The sequence below is a fragment of the Falco cherrug genome, chromosome 3 (assembly GCF_023634085.1).
Source record: "Falco cherrug isolate bFalChe1 chromosome 3, bFalChe1.pri, whole genome shotgun sequence".
Taxonomy (NCBI): Eukaryota; Metazoa; Chordata; class Aves; order Falconiformes; family Falconidae; genus Falco; species Falco cherrug.
The window spans coordinates 63,487,178-63,505,183 of NC_073699.1; the positions used below are offsets into that span (position 1 = coordinate 63,487,178).

An 18,006-nucleotide genomic window follows, 5' to 3' on the forward strand; every position below is an offset into this window, starting at 1 on the left:
CCGCCGCCGCCGCGCACATCCGCCCGGCAGGGGTCAGTGTGGGCTGCGGGCCGGGCGGCAGCGCCGAGGGGAGGGAGCGAGGCAGCGCCGCCGCCCCGCCCCCACCGCCCCCCCGCCGGCGGCCCCCGCGCCCGTCCGCCGGAGCCAGACTCGCTGCAGACAGGCGGCAGCCAGCGGAGCGGGCAGGGCGGGGGGGAGGAGGAGGAGAGGCTGGGGATGAGTTGGAGGCAGGCACAGCCTCAGCGCAGGGAGCGAGGCTGCCGGAGACAGGCGGGGGGAGGCGGCCAGGCGCCCCGTCCGCTCCGGAGGAGGCCGGCCCGGCGCGGGGGCGAGCGGCGGGGGCCGGGGGGAGGTGAGTGCGTGCGGCCGGCTGCCCGCCGGGCCGGGGCCGGGGCCGGGCGGGGGTCGCCGCGGCGGAAAGTGTTGGGGAAAGTGCGGGGAGGCCCGAGTTGAAGGTTCGGGAGGGTGCGAGGGACGAGGCGGCGGCGGCTGCCGGGGGGCTCCGTCGGGGCTCGCCCTCCCTCCCGCCGCGGGGGTGCCGCCGGTGCCCCGGAGCCGCCGCCAGAGCGGGTCCCTGCGCGCCCGCCCCCCACCTGCCCCCCAGGTGCCGCGGAGGGTGGCGCCCGAGGGGCCGGCGGGCGGCTGCTGGCCGGCGCCAGGGGCAGCGGTGACAGGTAGCTCCGTTAGCTGGGCCGGCCTGGCCGCCGCTGCCCCCTGCTCCGCCCGGCCGGGGCAGCAGCCGGGCCGGCAGCGCCGAGGGGAGCCCGCCAGCGCGGTGCGGGGGCCAGCGGGGCCGGGGCGCCAGGGGAGCGCGGGGCGTGCGGCGCGTCCTCCCGGCTGCTCCCAGCCGAGTACCTGCGTCTGCGGCTCCGTCCCCGTCTGGGCGCTCCCGGCTGCGGCTGGCTGCGGGGGCCCGGTGCCGCCGTCCTGCCCGGTCCCGGGCGGGACCTGCCGGGGCCGCCTGGCCGTGCGCCCGGCGCCGTGCGGCAACTTCCACAGCGAGGAGAAGCGGCGGTGTGGCTGCCGGGCTCACGTACCAGCGCCCTGTGCTTAATGAGGTGCCTTTTTTAGAAAGAAAAAGTTTATTAGTAGAAGCCTAGCTTTGCTTGTCTGTGTCTGACGCCTGCTTGCGTTGTTTGCATTGAATCGGCGCATCCCGAATTTCTGAATGGCGTGCCAGGTTTTCCATCGCGTGGGTGGGTAGGTAGTTACGCGCAGGTTACGATTTGCTGCTCGCTGAAGAGACAAGCACACCGCTGTGCGTAGGTTCGAGCTGGGTAAAGAATAAACGGAGAATGGCCAAAATGCAAGAGTAACTTCTGTTTTGTGTGGAAATCTGAACACCTAGAAGGATAACGGGTTTTAGTGGGGCTTTTTTATCATTCAGAGCCTTTTCTGAATAGCAAAGGATGGTTGTGCGAGAGAACAGAAGTCAGGTGGATAATTCTATGTGGCACTGGAAAATAGCGCTTCGTGTTACAGAAGTTTATTGATCTCAAAGATGGGCATCTACTTGTCAGGAAGGAAAACTTTTTAAGAGGTTTGCCTGTTCTTACGAACAAAAACCCTCATGCATTAAAATGTTTGTGGACTGGAATTGTGCACCATGTAACACGAAGAATAAAAGGTATGCAGCATCCTACATCCAAGGCTAGCCAAAAAGGGAGAGAGTTTTTGCTGGTTAGAAAGCCTGAGAGGCAGTTACTGGTAGGTGCAGATGGGGTAAGAACATAGATGTTGCATATGTACGCTTTCTGGAAAGTGTCTTTTGGTTTTCATCTCTCAACCCCCAAGTATGTTGGTTAGACAAAACTTCTATTCTGCTTTTCCATTTCATTTTCAGGATAATTTTTGGGGAAATTGGCTCTTTCCAAGGATCTGGAGTTACTTAAATAACATGTGAAGCACTGTTGAGTAGAACTGAATAACTGTGCGTGTGGTGCACACGTGTATGGTTCCACTAATGAGAATATCAATATTCCGGCTACGTGGCTGTAAATAAAAGGGGGAGTTTTGCTGGAAAACCAGTGCGCTGGTGGGAAGCAGTCTAAGCAACATCCCTTGTCCACGTTAGCTGAAATAGCGACTGTACTCTGAACATCTATATCTGTACGGGTGTTTTAGCACCAGGTATTAAGTTACTGTGATACATAAAGCGACCAACGTGAGGACAACTTAAATCGGAATGCATCAGCTATATGCAGTTACATATAGAAGATACATCTTTTTACATAATCTGAGCTTATAGCAGCATATTTAATTCCGACTCTTAGGTATGGGAAGATCACTGTTGCATACGCATAAAGCACACGGGTATTCTCCAGTAAATTCAGATGCCTATGGGGGCCTAAATGAAGATAAATGTGTAACACAGAATGAGTTAACAACGTGAGACGGTATATTTCAGACCATTGGTTTATGTTAATTGAAATATTACGGATGCTGGGCAGCATTTGACTGATGAAGTTTGAATTTCGTCTTCAGCATCTTACACTTGTTATAAGAAAACTTGTGAAGTAGAAAGAAATGGGGATTCAACATGGAGGCACAGTTGCGTTAAGTTTGGTAAGATCAAAACTTGAATAGTAGCTTAACCCAAGGGTTTGGAACTAACCTGTCCCTTTGTTATTTTTAAGTACATAAAGTGCTGTTTTATCTGCATAGGACATGTAAGATGAGACTTGAAAAGATGAATTGTTCTTAGTTTTCTGTGTGCTGAAGGTACCATGTCTTTGGGTGGGGGAGAGAAGTTTTCTCTCTGATTTTCTTCACCAGAATTGGGTTCTCTTTCTCACAGCTGCCCTACGGTACTCTGTCAAGTGGCTGCTGCACTTCCACCAAGAACTATCTGCATTTCAGTGATGCCATCTAAAATAATTTGGAGTACTTTCAGGATATGATGTGCCAGAAAGAAGTAAATGATTGCTGAAACAATAGAGAGGGATCTGAAAAGTAACTTAATTCAATATAATCTCTAAGAGAAATGAACTGTTAAAAAGTGCATGCTGGCCCAACAGCTCTTGCACCAGCAGGGCACGGCTGTTGCATTTAACTTGTGAGTGGTCTTGGAAAAGGTTTTTTCTGTCTGGTTTCTAATAGTTTAAAATGGCTCCTTGAAAATGAATTGCCAGTTACGGAATACAAATACTTCTAGGAGTTTAGAGATGATTTTTTTCTGCAGATTGGTTCTGTGGTAACCGTGAAATTCTTCAATGGCACCAAGCTAGTATCAGCTGCTCGTTAAATGCACTGATGCCAGAACAGTGGTGCATCAGTTGCTGGGAATCCAACCCTGTAGTGAAATGATTCATACATATAAGTTTTCTTTTCTCAGTTGACAGCTATTTTTAAGAATAGCCATCTTGCCTAGAAGGTTTATATCTAAGCAAAGGCAGCCTAGATACCTAAAAATTTCTTTCCCACCAATCTTATTTTTGCCAGACTTCTAATATATACACTAAAACATTTTAATTGAATTGATTTAAATGGCTTCTTGCTAAATCTCTGGTGCTAATTGGTCATTATAAAAGGATCATGGCATTTTGGAGCTACTGTCAGGAAGTCAGCAATTTCTTGCTCAGACCACTATGATGAGTTTGAAGTCGATGTCAGTTTGAAGCAATTTATAATAACAATGGATATCAGTATCTAAATGATAGCAGATTACCTGAATAACTTCTTGAAATGAATGGGATTCTCTAGATATGTAAGTCTGCAGAAACAGTCTCAGAAGAACATAATTACGCATTTGTCCCATGTACTTTAACTTTTTCTATGTGCTGTATAGGCAGACTATTCCAGTGAAGGAAAGTTACTGACTTTTTTTTCCCATTCTGTTCTTCTGAACCTTGTATTTGAAAGGGAAAAATGTCAGTTCTTTAGAGAGGAGGTTTGATTTGCTTATTTCTGAGACTTTCCGTTGAGTAATAGTAACTGTAAAGGGACTGCAGTAGAAGGAGTGCTTGCAATTGAGTAAGAGTGATCACAACATTACAGTGTGTTCTGTATCTCCTGCTGGCAAAACGTCTTTGTATTCATCATCTATATTTATTTAATATATGCATTTCAGTAGCATGTGCCTTGATTTAGCATATTTGGAATATGCTAAATGTAGATGAATTTTACTAAATGCCTTTTTCTTATTGTTTAGTTAAGCAATGGAAATTTGCAAGTACCCGTATCGCCATTCATTATCACTCAGCATAATAATGGGTAAATTTAATCTTTCCGATTAAGAGTATTTTAGTCACAATAGACAAGGGAATGAAAATGAATTATTTTCTTGATGTTGTGCTGCATCTGTGGTGTTCATATCTGCCTTCATTTTCTCTAAAATCCTACTACAGACAGCACTCTGACCTCTTGCACTGTTTGGATGATCCTGCTCTACATCAAACTTTTCTTTCAGATAGGAGGCAGAAATTAAGAAGAATCTAAATGCAGTTTCTCTTCTTACTGCCAATGGAGAGCTCTCCTAGATTTGAAGGAAGTTTTCTTTGTGCCAAATGGTTGACTTTTCTAGAATAAAATTTCTCTAGGGCATGCAAAAAGACCTCTGGTTAATATGCTGGCATTCCCAGAACCCACTAAAACTTAGGCAGGTTGCCAGACACCACTTAATGAGGATGCCGAATGTCTGGCACGAATCTGCATGAAAACCAGCAAAGAAGCTGGGGGTGGAAGTGCGTGCGGCGGGGAGAGGGCTGGGAAAGCGACGTATCCACACCCATGATTTATTTTTAATGCCTGAATTTTGCAGAGAAACTGATCAGAAGTCCTTACCACTGGATTTTGAGAACTTGATGGGTACAGGAGTCTGAATGCTCCAAATAGAGGTAGCTGTGTTCTCAGGGAAGTAAGAGTTTTATTATGAAAGTAATTTATGAGTTAGGGGGGTTAGTTTTTGAGAGCACCAAAAGAGGATGAGAAATGATAGTGATTTTATGTTTCATTATCTGCTAGAACTGAGAAGCATTTGAAAATGTGGTTCGACAATTTAGGGGACAATGGAAGTCAGTGATTGTCAGCATCCACGCAGAAAGGCTGTTAAAGTTACACGGCAGGGATGAATAAAGTACTGCTGCTAGACCACTTAATGCCGAGTAGTAAACCTGTGGTGTGTGGCTCTGCCTGATGCCACTGTGCTTAGGTTTCGCTACATGGTAAGTAGAATTTTAGGTGTAATAGACTCTCTGATGGCTAGATAAGTGTTAAAAAAATTAGTCATATACCAAGCTGGAGCATTTTTCCATTCCAGCGCCAAGAGAATATGTTGTCTTGTGTCAAATCAAATGTTTAGTCTTTAAGGTTGAAACTGATTAAGCAAACTTAGTTATATTCTTAACTGAACATTATTTTAGACATTTAAAGCACAAACATTTTCAGCATTTTTCCCAGGCTTTAGTCTCTCCCCTACCCAGCCAAAAAAGCATTACTCCTATATAGAAGAATTTATTGATAGACATTTGGTTGGTAGACGTGACTGAAAATATTTCTTTTTTTTAATCCACAATAATTCTAATAGGAGTTTTTTGAACATGGTTGAATTTGGAAATGTGTGTGCTAGTTACTTGCTTTTCGGTATAAGTTTCCGTTGTGTATTTTACAGTTTTGGAGAGCTGTTCCTGTTACGAGGAATTTTACTTACTCGAATAGCGGCACCTACTTGATGTGTACTTTTGGGTAGGACTAAATTGTAACCCACATGCTCCAGTTTGGTTTTATTTGATTTCATTCACTAAGATGAGATGATAAATGAAAGTATTAAAGTAATTGGACTTTAATGCTGTTTGCAGTGGAAAAAGCACAAGTGTATTTTGACAGTTGTATGGGGGTCTTTGCAAAGTTTTATCTGTGTTGACAGTGAGTCCTAGCTGTCTGTAGGATAGGGTGGGCAAGTGGTGAGAGTGGTGGACATTGTACCCACCTTTTTAAACTAGCATGTATTTAGGATTAGTTCTAAAAGGCAGGGCGGTATCTCCTACAAAAGATGCAATGTTCAAGTGCTGCACATGAGAATGGAGTGGGCTGATGAAGCGTCTGTAGAAATTTCATTGTGTTTCCATCTCCTAGTGCTCTTGGTTTCTTCCATGCTTAACACCCTGGAACCCTTTTTTGTTGAAAACTGACAATAAATCAGCTTCTGAAAAAAAATCTAGTCACAATGTTGAACTTGCTATTGCCTGTACAAGATAAGTTTGGAGATTTCTGTTGTTTTTGCATTCAGTATTTTTGTTCCTGTGTTCTGACATTGTGAAAGAGGTACTGGCATCTCGGGAAGACAGCCTTTTTTGAACGTTTGTATGATAAATATCTTGAGGTTTGAATGATTTTATTGTAATCTTTGGCCACTGAACGTGTTTAAGTCGACTTTAGAGGACAGTACAAAATTCCGTTGAGAGTTTCTGTTAGAATGGACGTTAATGCTTAATAAAGTAGAATCTAAAATCGCTCCCACATTGAGAGAAGACTGGAAAACATTGTTTTCTTCTGGATAAACCCTGTTTTTTACTCAGATTTCTAAAATAAGAGTTGACTCATCTGCCTAGTATTATCTAGCATATGCCAGTATAAGGCTTCTGTGCTTTATCTTTAATTTTCAGCATCCAGTACTTGCAAGCATCTTCAAGCAGTACTCTATTTTTTAAACACAACTTCCACTCCTCCACTCTTGATTTCAAAGGTTATTAGAAGGAAAATTCTTTTTTAATTACCTCTTTACGTTGTATGGCTGAGCCTATTATTTTGGTTTCTCACACCTGTAACCTACTTGTTCTCTGTTTCATAGAGGGAAAGGAGGGGGCAGTCTGTGACTGAGATATGAAGCAATCCTTTTAACAACCACCTTCTTCCACTGAGACTGTCATGAAATTTTTACTGTGTGTTAATTAAGGGTGATCCATTATTACTTTGGACTTGTAAACACCTTTAACATTCCATTAGGTGCTAATGACACATGAAGCAAGAATTAATATGAATTTGTTAGTCCTGTATCTAGTAGGGATGTACTATACATAATTGCCTAAATATAGTAGTGTTACTTAAACTGTTGGGTTTAAATGGTATTGCTTCATTTTCTGCTTTTGCTTAACCATTAGTTATTGAATCAAATGTTGCTCATTCATAGAGTGTGTTTTGACCTGTATTATATAGAATTTCAACTGGACATTTGCCATGGTTTGCTTGAGATTTTCATAAGACAAAAGTAAGTTCCCTGGTTTCTGCCCTGTGGGTCAGAGTTGAGGAGCGTAGCAGAAAGCGCGGGAGAGATGATGTGAGGAATGCTTACAAATAACCTAACTTAATCGCTGCAGCTGTTGAACTGGTGCCTTCTGTGAAATACCTCATTGGTGTGTGTTCTTCTCTTATAATTTCACCTGAATAGATGATTGGCTTTGTAGGTTTTGTTTAACTAGTGTTAAGCAAAATGAAATTGAGCATTTGTAAATATACGTGCAGATAAGATACAGTACTCGTAAATTAAAGATTGCACCTGGTGATGTAAGAGCTAGACTTGGGCTGACTAATAGCCTCTGTTGGCCAGTGAAGTTCATGTGTTGATGTTTTCTTTTACAGAAGGTTTGTGTTAACTGTAATTCCTCGCCAATCTTGTCCGGGTAGTGGAAGTGGAGAGGAAGGGGGTTCTGTGAATATTTCCCGCATGACTGTTTTCTGTGTTTGTGATGTTTTCACATTTCTCGTACTGTTTTAATAACCTTCCTAGCAGGTTTTTAGGAGAAGCGCATTGGAGATTAACTTTTTGCATGTACCCCATTTTCACTTAAAATGTCTCAAATTATGAGTTATCCTTATTTAATTGGGAAGCCTGACGTGATCCATCTATCCAATCAAAGCAACTTGCATAATGTTGAATACAGGTACTCTTTGGTGCCTACTTTCACATAGCGTATAATAATATTTTTTTTTTTAAAACTACCATCTGTTGGTGAACAGAAATACTGCGAGTGTTTGTCAAATGTGTGCTTTATCTGACCTGTTCTACTTAGCACCTTATGGCAAAGCTTTCTCATGAAATCATTTTGCAAATGTCTTTATTCTTGCAGTGCCTTATTAGATTGATAACAACAGTGGTATCACTGTTTTATATCACTTTTTAATGTAAGGATTAGTGTAGCAAGGATTAGGGAGATAAACATCTAACTGCAAGAGGAAGTCACCTGCAGTGGGTACAGAGATGAGGATTCTAACTCACAGCTGTAGGTGAAAATTACTGTTCTGTTCTAATGATCTTCACAGCCTTTTGATGAGAACAACTGGAATAATGTAAAGTTTTTGCAGCAGAAAGCTCCAATAATTGTGTAGATTGGTCTCCTTTTTTCATAGGCGGTGATTAGGTGAGTAGTTAAATTTCAAGAAAGAAATACCACAGTGATTATGTGTGTTAGTGCTGATAGTGCACAGTAATGAGTTAAGAAGCATTTGGTTCATGATTCTTTTAAATTTTATTTGAAATTACAAAAAAAAAAGCAAACTAAGAGGAATTAAAAGAAATATAGAGAGGAAAAAGAGGGCCTCTGTGGGTTGTAGGGTGGGGGTTGGACGTGTAAGATATTCCAAAAGTGTCTTTTGAAACAATGAGTTCTCTCTTCAGTTGAACATGCACCAGCAGCAGACTGCCTTCTCCCATTCCCTGTTTTCCCCTGGGTATTGTTAGAGGTTTGAGATAAAAGCCTTTAATAATGTCTATGTGGAGACACCAAAGCAAATCACTTGAAGTGTCAAGCCAAGATGTATATGTTAAAGTATGTTAAACTTGTGTGTGAATGCTGTGTTGAATATAGAACAGCTTTATATATTTAGCTCAAATCAATCAAAGGTCATTTTAGATCTGAAGGAGAACATCATTCAGAACATAAGTTAAATTACTGTGATCTAAACCCATCTGTGTATGAATGAGAGCCTCTTGACATAGATGTTTATCATGCGTTAACTTCAGTGTTTTATACTGTACTTGATTTATCTCAGCTTTCCTCCGTGTCACTTGTTATTGATCAGTTTTGATGATGCTGCTATTAAGAGGCATCTCAGATGGAGCTAATTGCAAACTTTCAAGTGAACATAATTTAGCCAGAAAATGGCAGTTCATTGAACTTGGGATGTTTCATTGCAAATATTTCAGATTTGACAGTTTCACTGAAGTCAAAATAAGACACAACCACTCTTTGGTCCCTGGTGAACTGTTTTGGCCAGAGGCCTGGTGTTTTCAGGGTCCTCACATGGAGCTAAACTGCCAAGGATCCCACTTTGTGACTAGGGATGCTTTGTTTCTAGGATCATGTGGTTTCCTTGGACAGCCTGCATGAGAAGTCTTGCTGCAAAGTCAAGGGCTGAAGAAATCCCTGGACCCACCTCAGATTTGGGGACCTGCCGTGATCCTCTGTATCTACATATTGAAGCTATAAGTCCTCTAAAGAGTAAAACTAAGAAAAAAATCTGTTCTGTTTGACAGTTGCAAAATTTAAGTCTTGTGTTGGTAGGAAATAAGGAGATTTTTGGGGTTTGTCTGCTTTGAGACAAATTCATAATATTGGAAGAATGTCTTGCAGCCCAGAAACTGGCTAGTTCTGTTCTGAGCTGTGTTTCATTATGCTTTCGTAGATGCCAGTTAGTATCTCTCTTCCCCTTTCTTTTCGATCTGGAGTTCATCTGAAGGAGGATCTCAAGAATACCAAGGCCTCTGTTGCCTAAAGGCGTTAATTTACCCTTTGTCCTGTCAGTCCTCACCACAGAGCTTTGCAAATTGCTCTTCCCTATGTCTTGTATATGAAGACTTACATAAAGACTATCGGGAAGTTTTTATGTTCTGACAGGTTGAGATGAACGGTGAGGCATGTATTCTTCCAGGTTCTGAGGAAGAAGGGAGATGGTTGTCGTGTTTGTTCTGTTTTTGTCAAGCTGAACTAGTCTCCCAGAGGGACAGGTGTATGCAGAGAAGAGGAACTGCCCACTTGAAGTAGTTGCAGATGCAGCTGGAAATTCTGTTCTACCTATGCCCTTTTGTAAGCGATCCTTACAAAACTGAGACTTTTCCTGGACATTTCAGTTGAGGTCTGTGATGTGGTGGAGGTAGAGATTATATTATTTCTGTAAAGGGGAAGAGGATACCTTTGACTCTATTTATAAGCATTCCATTTTATAAGTTTATTCAAGGATTGCTGTATTCTCCCTACAAAAAAAATCTTTCTGAACTTTCACTTGATCAAGAAGATAAAAGCTGCACTGAAAGCTGTGAATGAAAATTGGGGAGCGACTCTGATTTCAATCCACTGAAATTGTGTGGTTGAAGATACTGAAAGCACAACTGTTCTTTAGAAAATGAAGAGAAAAATGAGTTATATTAGCTGTTGTATATTTAGCTGATGTTTCCAAGATGTTTGCATACTTGTTAAGTTTATGGCCACTGCAGTAGAGGCGTATAAATTTTAGCAGCTTAAGCAATCTCCCTGACTCCTGAACGTACAGAATTCCTAACGTATTGCTGGGGTCAGTGAGTTTGGTTTTGAAATTGAAGTTTTGTCACAGAGTTGTAATAGTCTCAGAGATCAAACTTTCTTGGTCTACATGGTACAGTAGGTTATTAGAGACAAGAGAAAATGCATGTCATCTTCCCAGTATCTTGAGTCTTACATTTGGGTGAAGGAGAAGAGTAAAATTCTTAATAGATGCTAACGATACTCTCTTTTCACAGTATAAAAATGTACAAATAATATTGTTTCCTTTTTCTCACCTTGATGTCTAAAATAGGCCATAGTCCCCTCATGCACTTGAGATGTTCTCACGTGTCCCTGACATCTACCAAAAACCAAAGGCTGTATGCAGCTGGTTCTGTTATCTCCAACATACTTCTGCCAGTTTTCCTGTTGCTGCTGTAGTCCTATTTCTCTCTCCTTCCCCCCCTCCCCTCTGTCTCTCCTCTCCCCGCCCCCCTTTTTTTTTTTCTTCTCCTTGGTAGTCCTTTAGGATACAGACATTTCAGAGACGTCATGCATCTGTAATGTCTAAATGGCTTCCTCTCCTTTCCCCTTCCACCCCAATCAAGAAATTCCAGATGGAAGCTTTTTGGTGTTAGTAACAGCTGCAGAACAGACAAATTTTTGCATCCTCAGAGCTGTGATAGTTGTAACTCCATATATGTAGTTATGATACACATTTACATGAAGGATCCTCCAGTCTTTAAGTTTCTGCAAGGCTATTCTAATCATCCTTGGTACAGCATTTCCCTCTGTTTTCTATTCCTGCATAGAAGTAGCTTCTTTCAATAGAAAGAAGTTAAGATACCCTGTTGTAAACTTGATTTTTTGGGAAGTCTGAATGTTTCTGAGTCCTGTGTTGTGATTCAAAAATTGTGCTCCCTTCTTTCCTCTCTAGGGTTTATAATAAGGTGTCAGCAATGATCTAGTCCATCTGCGAGCTTGCATCAATGCTTGGGAGAGCCATATGTGTCTGCCTCAAACAAGGCTATAGAAAAGTGTTCCACTAGCAACCAAGATGTCATCCATCTGCTAGACAATCCTGTAGTTAGTTAGCTTAATGACGTATTTATTTGAGTAGATGTTTCTGCACAGCAGACTCCAGCTTTCCTCCCTGTCCAAATTAAGACCAAAACCTCCATGCTCTGCAGAAAAAAACCCCTGCCCATTCTGGAGAATGTCAGGAAGTTTGTGGCCTGGTGGGTTTGATCTATGTATCTGCTTGAGGATGTTGTACTCCCAAATTCCAAGTGACGGAGTGCATTGTTAGGAGATGGCTCCAGCCTTCCTGTGCAGGGAGCCCATGCAGTGCAGGTGGCTGGGTGGCAGAGGGATCAACAGACTTAGATGCAAGACCTGGGTGACCTTAGATGCATGTAGAAATCCAATCATGCTGTTACTACTTTAGAGTATTATTTTAGCACATGGAGCTGTGTGAGGATTTCCTCCTGCAGCAGTCCAAGCTGGAACTGTCATAGTAAACACTTTACCCAGCTATGTAGAATAAACCAGGTGATTATTCCACTCCGTGGCTTTAACAGAAATATTTATTCAAGATTAAGGGGTTCACAGTCTTCAACGTATACCTTCTAGATGTATTCTCAGATGGTCTTGTAAAGTCAGAGCTCCAGGAATTTTGGTGGAAATACACTCTGGGAAGAGAAGCACATGGGGACTGACTGTCATAATTGTTTTTTTTCTTCCCCAGCGGCTCTAGCTACTGTTTCTTTTTAGTCCAAAGCAGCTAGGTCATTGTTGCAAGTTCGAGGCTGTTGGAATTTCTAATTTGTGAGTCAGAGTTTAGTTGAGAAAGGGGCAAAACAACAGAAGAAATGCAAATCCAGATGAAAAGAATGGTTTATGTTAAAGGCAATAATGTTAATCTGCGTTGAGGCAGCCTGGTGAATTTTATGTGGAAGAACACATATGTGTATTCAGACAAACCACTGTACAGTTGGGTCCATAAATAAATCTTCATTCATATCTTGCAAGGGAGTTTACATGAAGCATCACTCTGATTTCATCAGGAATTGAGAGACCATCGCAGCTTTTTTTGTATACAGCTGTTTGTATGATTGGACCAAACACAGTGCTATCTACTGAATTTGGTAAGTTTTACCTGACAGTTGTTTAAAAATTAGTGGACATGGATAAAAATACTTAGTGAACTTCAAGAAAAATATAGTTGTCTATGCAGATCCTAAATAAGGCCCCCCCCCCCCCCCCATTTTGTTTCTTGGCTGTACACTAGAGGCCTCTCTTCTTACAGGTGTAATTTATTTTTTTTTTTGTGGCCATAATAGCAGTTCTAAGCCAAAAAAGTAGGTGAAAGTAAAATCAGGATAATTCCATGGAGGACTTGTTCAGGCAAAACAGAGACTGAAGAGGTGAACTGTACTCTTGTTTCATCTTCTAATGATACAAAGAAAATCAGAATAATTCAGGTCAGAAGGGACCTTCTGGAGTTCATCTAGTCCAACCTGAAGTAAATAGCACTAAGGCTTTTTTGGAGAAATACTCTTGAATCTAGAAATTAGTTATTTAGATCTTAACTTTCAAAACTTGGTATTCATGTGTTTTGAATTGCTTATCTTTGAGCAGAAGTGCAATAAAGGTCAAGTGGAAGAAAATAAAAGTATGAAAAAAGAGCCTTAATTCTAAAGATTCTGAGTGAGTGCCAAAAAAGAGCAAAGTTGACACGAACTCTTGTTGCAAGCTGGAAGCTGTTCCATGTGTTTAATCAACACTTTTTTCCTTGAGATGTTCTCTTGTAAGTGTTGTCTACGTAATTAGTAAAGAAACTTGCAGTTTACTTTCTGAGAAGGGAAACAGCTGACAATTCTTCACTGATGCGAATATATGTATTTTGATTTGCATTCTTTTTGCTGTGGGGCTACCATCCATTGTTAAATAAAACACAATCAAAGAATCTTTTCCACATCACCTTATAAAATCATAGAAGTCCTCTCAGGGGTAGCTCTCTGGTGGGTCGGAGTAACATTGAGTAAGCTTTTGGTGAGAAAGGAATTTTACATCATGCTGGAAAGCTCGCAGTATCAAAACCTGATTGTTTTAAAACAGAACTAAAAAAGCATTTTTGTGCTTTTCCACCAAAATTATATTTACATTGGATTGATGTGTTCTTTTGTAGACTTGTATGATACCATGCAAAATAAAATAATTTAGAATGAAAAGTCATAATGTTATGAAATACTGTAGAATTCCTACCTTATAACATGCCTATGTCAGTTTTTGTTTCATGATTAGTGTCATCAAAAGGATACTTCACAAGAAATTTTTCTGGTTTGATGTATTGGATTTTCTGATGGAAAACAGATCCACAGGAGTATTTCTGACAAGAACTGAAAACTTCTTGTTTGGGAGCTTTGGTTTGTATTAGTTAGTTACATTTATGGTTTTGGGGTTTTTAATTTATTTATTTATTTTTAAGTTCCTTTCTTCCATACTTCCACGGCAAATTTTGAACTTGGTTAGGAAGATTGCTAAAGTTCTGTTGTTCTGATGCTTTGTTCTATTCTGTTGCGTCATTCCTTTTCATATTTTTTTTACACCATACAAGAGTATATATTACTGTATAGAAGATGTAGTATCTTCCTGACTGTTCTCAGCTATTGAATATGGTTTTTCTAACTCTATAAGTAGCAATATTAATCTTCTTTTCTTAATTTCTTACATATACAGGTACTGTACTAGATCCTAATTACTTTGTGGGTTTTTGTATCTCTTACTGCTGATTTCTCAGTTTTGTTTACCGGATGCTAATCCTGTGTAGTTTAACGGTTCCTACAAATGGAAGAAGACTTCTACAGAAACCTAATAATTTTGAACCCACTTGATGTTTCTGTTCACTTTGAATTTGAGGCTAATAAACCAACTTTTGCTTCTGAAGAGCATAGGCTATGTGGAGTCTTTACCCCATTAGCCAAGTGTTTTCCTTCCTCCAGCGTATGGGTATATGATTTTCCTGTCATTAAATGTTCCTGTCCAGTTACGCAGAAGTGTCACAAAAGAAGATTATGTGCTTGACTTCTGCTGAAGTAATTAACATAAAATTGGACTGTCTTCTTCGATTTAGTTTATGAATACTGAGGTAGCTTTGTAACACATACTGACTGAAAAAAAGGGGATGCAGAATGGTGGTACATCTTCCTGGAGTAATTTCTAGAATCTGATGCTTGGGTCTCACAGTGACAGAGTTTTAAGTCCTTGTCTTTGTATTTGGATATTCAGAAGCAGGGAGCAGAGGAAGGACATGCACAAATACTTGACTTGGGAAAGTCCTTATGCTTGATGCTGAATGGTTTCTGTTCGGCACTGTTTTGTGTTATAATCTTTATGCTACTTAAAAAGGCTTAGAAAATAAGTGAAAAAGATGACTTTCGCCTTCAGAGTTTCTTCTGTGAGCTTGAATGTGTGATAAGCCTGAATGCTGTAAAAGCCAAAAGGCTTATTTGAATATTGCTCGGCTGGGGCTAGGCCTCAAATACACAAGGATGGACACACTGTCTTAACTTTAGTAGTGGAACAACCTACAGTGAGTTATCGCATCAAAGTCTAGCACTACACTGGAAATGGTAGATTATACAAAAACACTGATTTTATTTTAAAGTACTTGCTATTTAGGTCTGCCGAAGCAATTAGCCACCTTTTTAATTTCTATTTAGCTGTCTGGTTGCTGACACAGCTTAGTAATTTTTTTTCAGAGTTTTTCATATTGAAGTAAATTACATGCTACGGAGTGCATTTGTTTTGTGAACATCACTTTTACAGTCAAAACCTTATATGCTGCTGGATAAACAAGTCATATTGTAATTAGGTATGTCTGTTTTCACCAAAACTATGTCAGAGTGTAAAACCATAAGATTAATTAGAGTTTGATTAAAGTGACATGAGTATCGTGCAGTCTTCCTTGCACTGGTTTGTGCCTAGGCTATGAACGCTCTGTTCTCTTTGTAGTGTCAAATGGTCCTGCGAAGAGCTGACCACAAAATATTTTTTGCCTTTTTTTTTTTTTTTTTAAGAATAATTGTTGAGAAAGTACTCATGATCATACTTGTCTGAAAATGTTGTTTTATCTGGTAATGTTAAATAACTTTTTAAAAAAGTTATGGGTGTTATTAATCTTATTTTTAGATTTTAGATAGCCTGTAAACCGTAAAAATACGATACCCCATATAATTGAAAGTTACTGATAAAATGGGGTAGAGTAAGATGGATAATGTAGAAATGTAAACATGCTTATAATGCATATAAGTACATTAATTATCTTTACAAATGTCTTTTCCTCCATCTAGGACCTTTAAAATGAAGGTGGCATATAGAAAACTTGAAATGGAAATGAAAGTTCATGAATGTTTGAAATCCAGTATGAACTAGAGCAAGGACTTAAAAAAGAAAACACCACCAATGTGAAGTATATATTGCAGGGGCTTGTAACAGTTCTACAAAAAAACTCCATTATTCTTTTTCTTCTCTTTGTGTGAGCGGCTGTTAGATTCGTGCCGTCTCAAATGTTTAAGGAAGGAACAAGACTCCATTTCCTGTGTTATGTTACATGCTCTTGCTCCATACGTTATTTAATTAAACTGGCTGGTGTAGAGGACCATCTGCCATCCCGAACCACCAAGATGACGTCTAGACCTTCTTGTCACTGTTAATTTAATTTTCCTTTCAGTGCTGTTCAGACTTATTTCTGCATCTGTTTCCACAAACTTGGGGAATCTTAGCTTAGTAAGTTTCCTGGGTGCCAGGTATGAAGTTGACTTCATGAGTATTCAAGCAGCCTTCTTCAGTAGGTCACTTTTGGACTGTTGTCTGGGATATAAAGCTTATGTCATCCTCCTAGTGCAAGAAACCTTGCCAGGGTGGCAGAGAAGTGGCAGACTTTGCCCCCTAGTTGTCACCAGCTTTGCTCTCACTTTAATTAAAAGCTGCAAAGAGGGATAGACGTGAATTGCTAATGGGCAATACGCTGTATTTCACTGCAAGACATCAGTTTGGTCCTGTGGTTTGCATTTTGTATTCAGAACTCCCAAACAGACTTTCCCTGTCCCACATGCCCAAGTTAACAGTTGTCATGAAAACGGGGACAGCACAAGAGGTGAAAATGTCCTAATAAACCAATACCCAGTGGTGTGTTTCCCCTGACCAGTACTTTTTTAGGTTTTTTATTTCAATTTTTTATAAACCACGATTTTCCTCCCTCCCCAGTTCTGCTCAATTTATCAGATGATTGAGCTTAAATTAAATATTTCCTATATATGATCTTCAGGAAAGCAAATGTACTGGCCCCAACTCTGCAGGAGTCCTGTGCTGATGTTGGTGGCTGGCTGTGCTCACTGGCAAGAGTACTGCTCACAAGCCGGATTGTAACGAGGATAACTTGTTGACTAATCTCAAGACAGATTCTCCTTTTATATCTAAGTCTGTGTTTGTAACTGAAAATGTGGGATATATTCAAATTTGACCTTCTGCTCGTGTCTGTGAGAAGAAAAATGTCTTTCTATCTTAAGTTACTGCATACTGTGTCTGCAAATGTAGGTCCTCTTCATGTGAGGAGAGTTACTGAACGCATCGGGGTTTGCTGTCTGTAAAGGTTTAGGAATGCTCACCTTGCTGTTTTATGTTTTGGGGTGTGCATACAAAAAAAATAATAATCTGCTTTAACTTAAGTTGTCAGCTGTGTAGAAGGATCCCAGCAGCTAGATTGTCTTTTGATTGTGGCTGTTTGAAAGAGAAATTTTGACAATGTTTACAGATCTGTGGTGATTTTCTTCTGTTTTATGCTAGATACAGAAGACTCTTAATTTGCAGACTTCCAGTAGGAAGGATTCTTTTCTGAAGCCAGGACCACAAGGACATTAATACAGTGTGACAACATTGCTTACTGCACATGCTTAGAAGTTAGTATATTTTGAGTATCTGAGAACTTTGTTTTATTGTTAGGGATCAAAAACTGTGCAATGTCAAATGCTTAAATTTTGAGGTTTTATGTGATACCTTACAGTGTATTGTCGAAGGTACTGAAAGAAGCAATGACTTTTAACTATTAAAACAAAAAAAGGAAAAATATACCCTTTAAGCCTTAATATAAACAATCCAGGCAACCGCAACCTTCCTTCATGATGTGTAGGGTTCAAACTGTGGTTGGGGCTGAAAATGGAAACTTAAAGAAAAGGAAACATATCTGAATAGATTATCAGTGGCACTGTTTAATGCAAACAAAATGATTTGTTTAGACATTATAGGGGTTAATTTGCCACATGTTGAAAATAACCTATGAGATAAAAATAAAACCTAGTACTTAAAAAGGAGAGGCCAGAAGATTTAATCCAGAAGATTTAAATCGGACAAATGAGTGCCTGCTGCTTTGACCGAGCTGAGGAGCTGTTCCAACATCGGGATGCAGGCAACAATACTTCTGTCTCCCTGAAAATGCAAATTTGAGAGAAATGCCTGTTGCTCAAGAGGACTGCTTCTAATTTGCCAGACACCT

At 40.6% G+C, this 18,006-nt stretch overlaps 1 protein-coding gene across 2 annotated transcripts in view; it reads left to right on the forward strand.

The window, feature by feature from the left end:
• Window positions 1-226: 226 nt before the first annotated feature.
• The window catches only part of LDLRAD4 (low density lipoprotein receptor class A domain containing 4), a 294,707-nt gene continuing 276,927 nt past the window's right edge, over window positions 227-18,006 (forward strand). Inside the window, exon 1 of one of the 2 annotated variants that reach the window (XM_055705562.1) lies at window positions 227-352. The gene's annotated coding sequence lies outside the window, so the exon portion shown is untranslated. The remainder of the gene's footprint in view (window positions 353-18,006) is intronic. The other variant, XM_055705560.1, reaches the window with a different exon arrangement.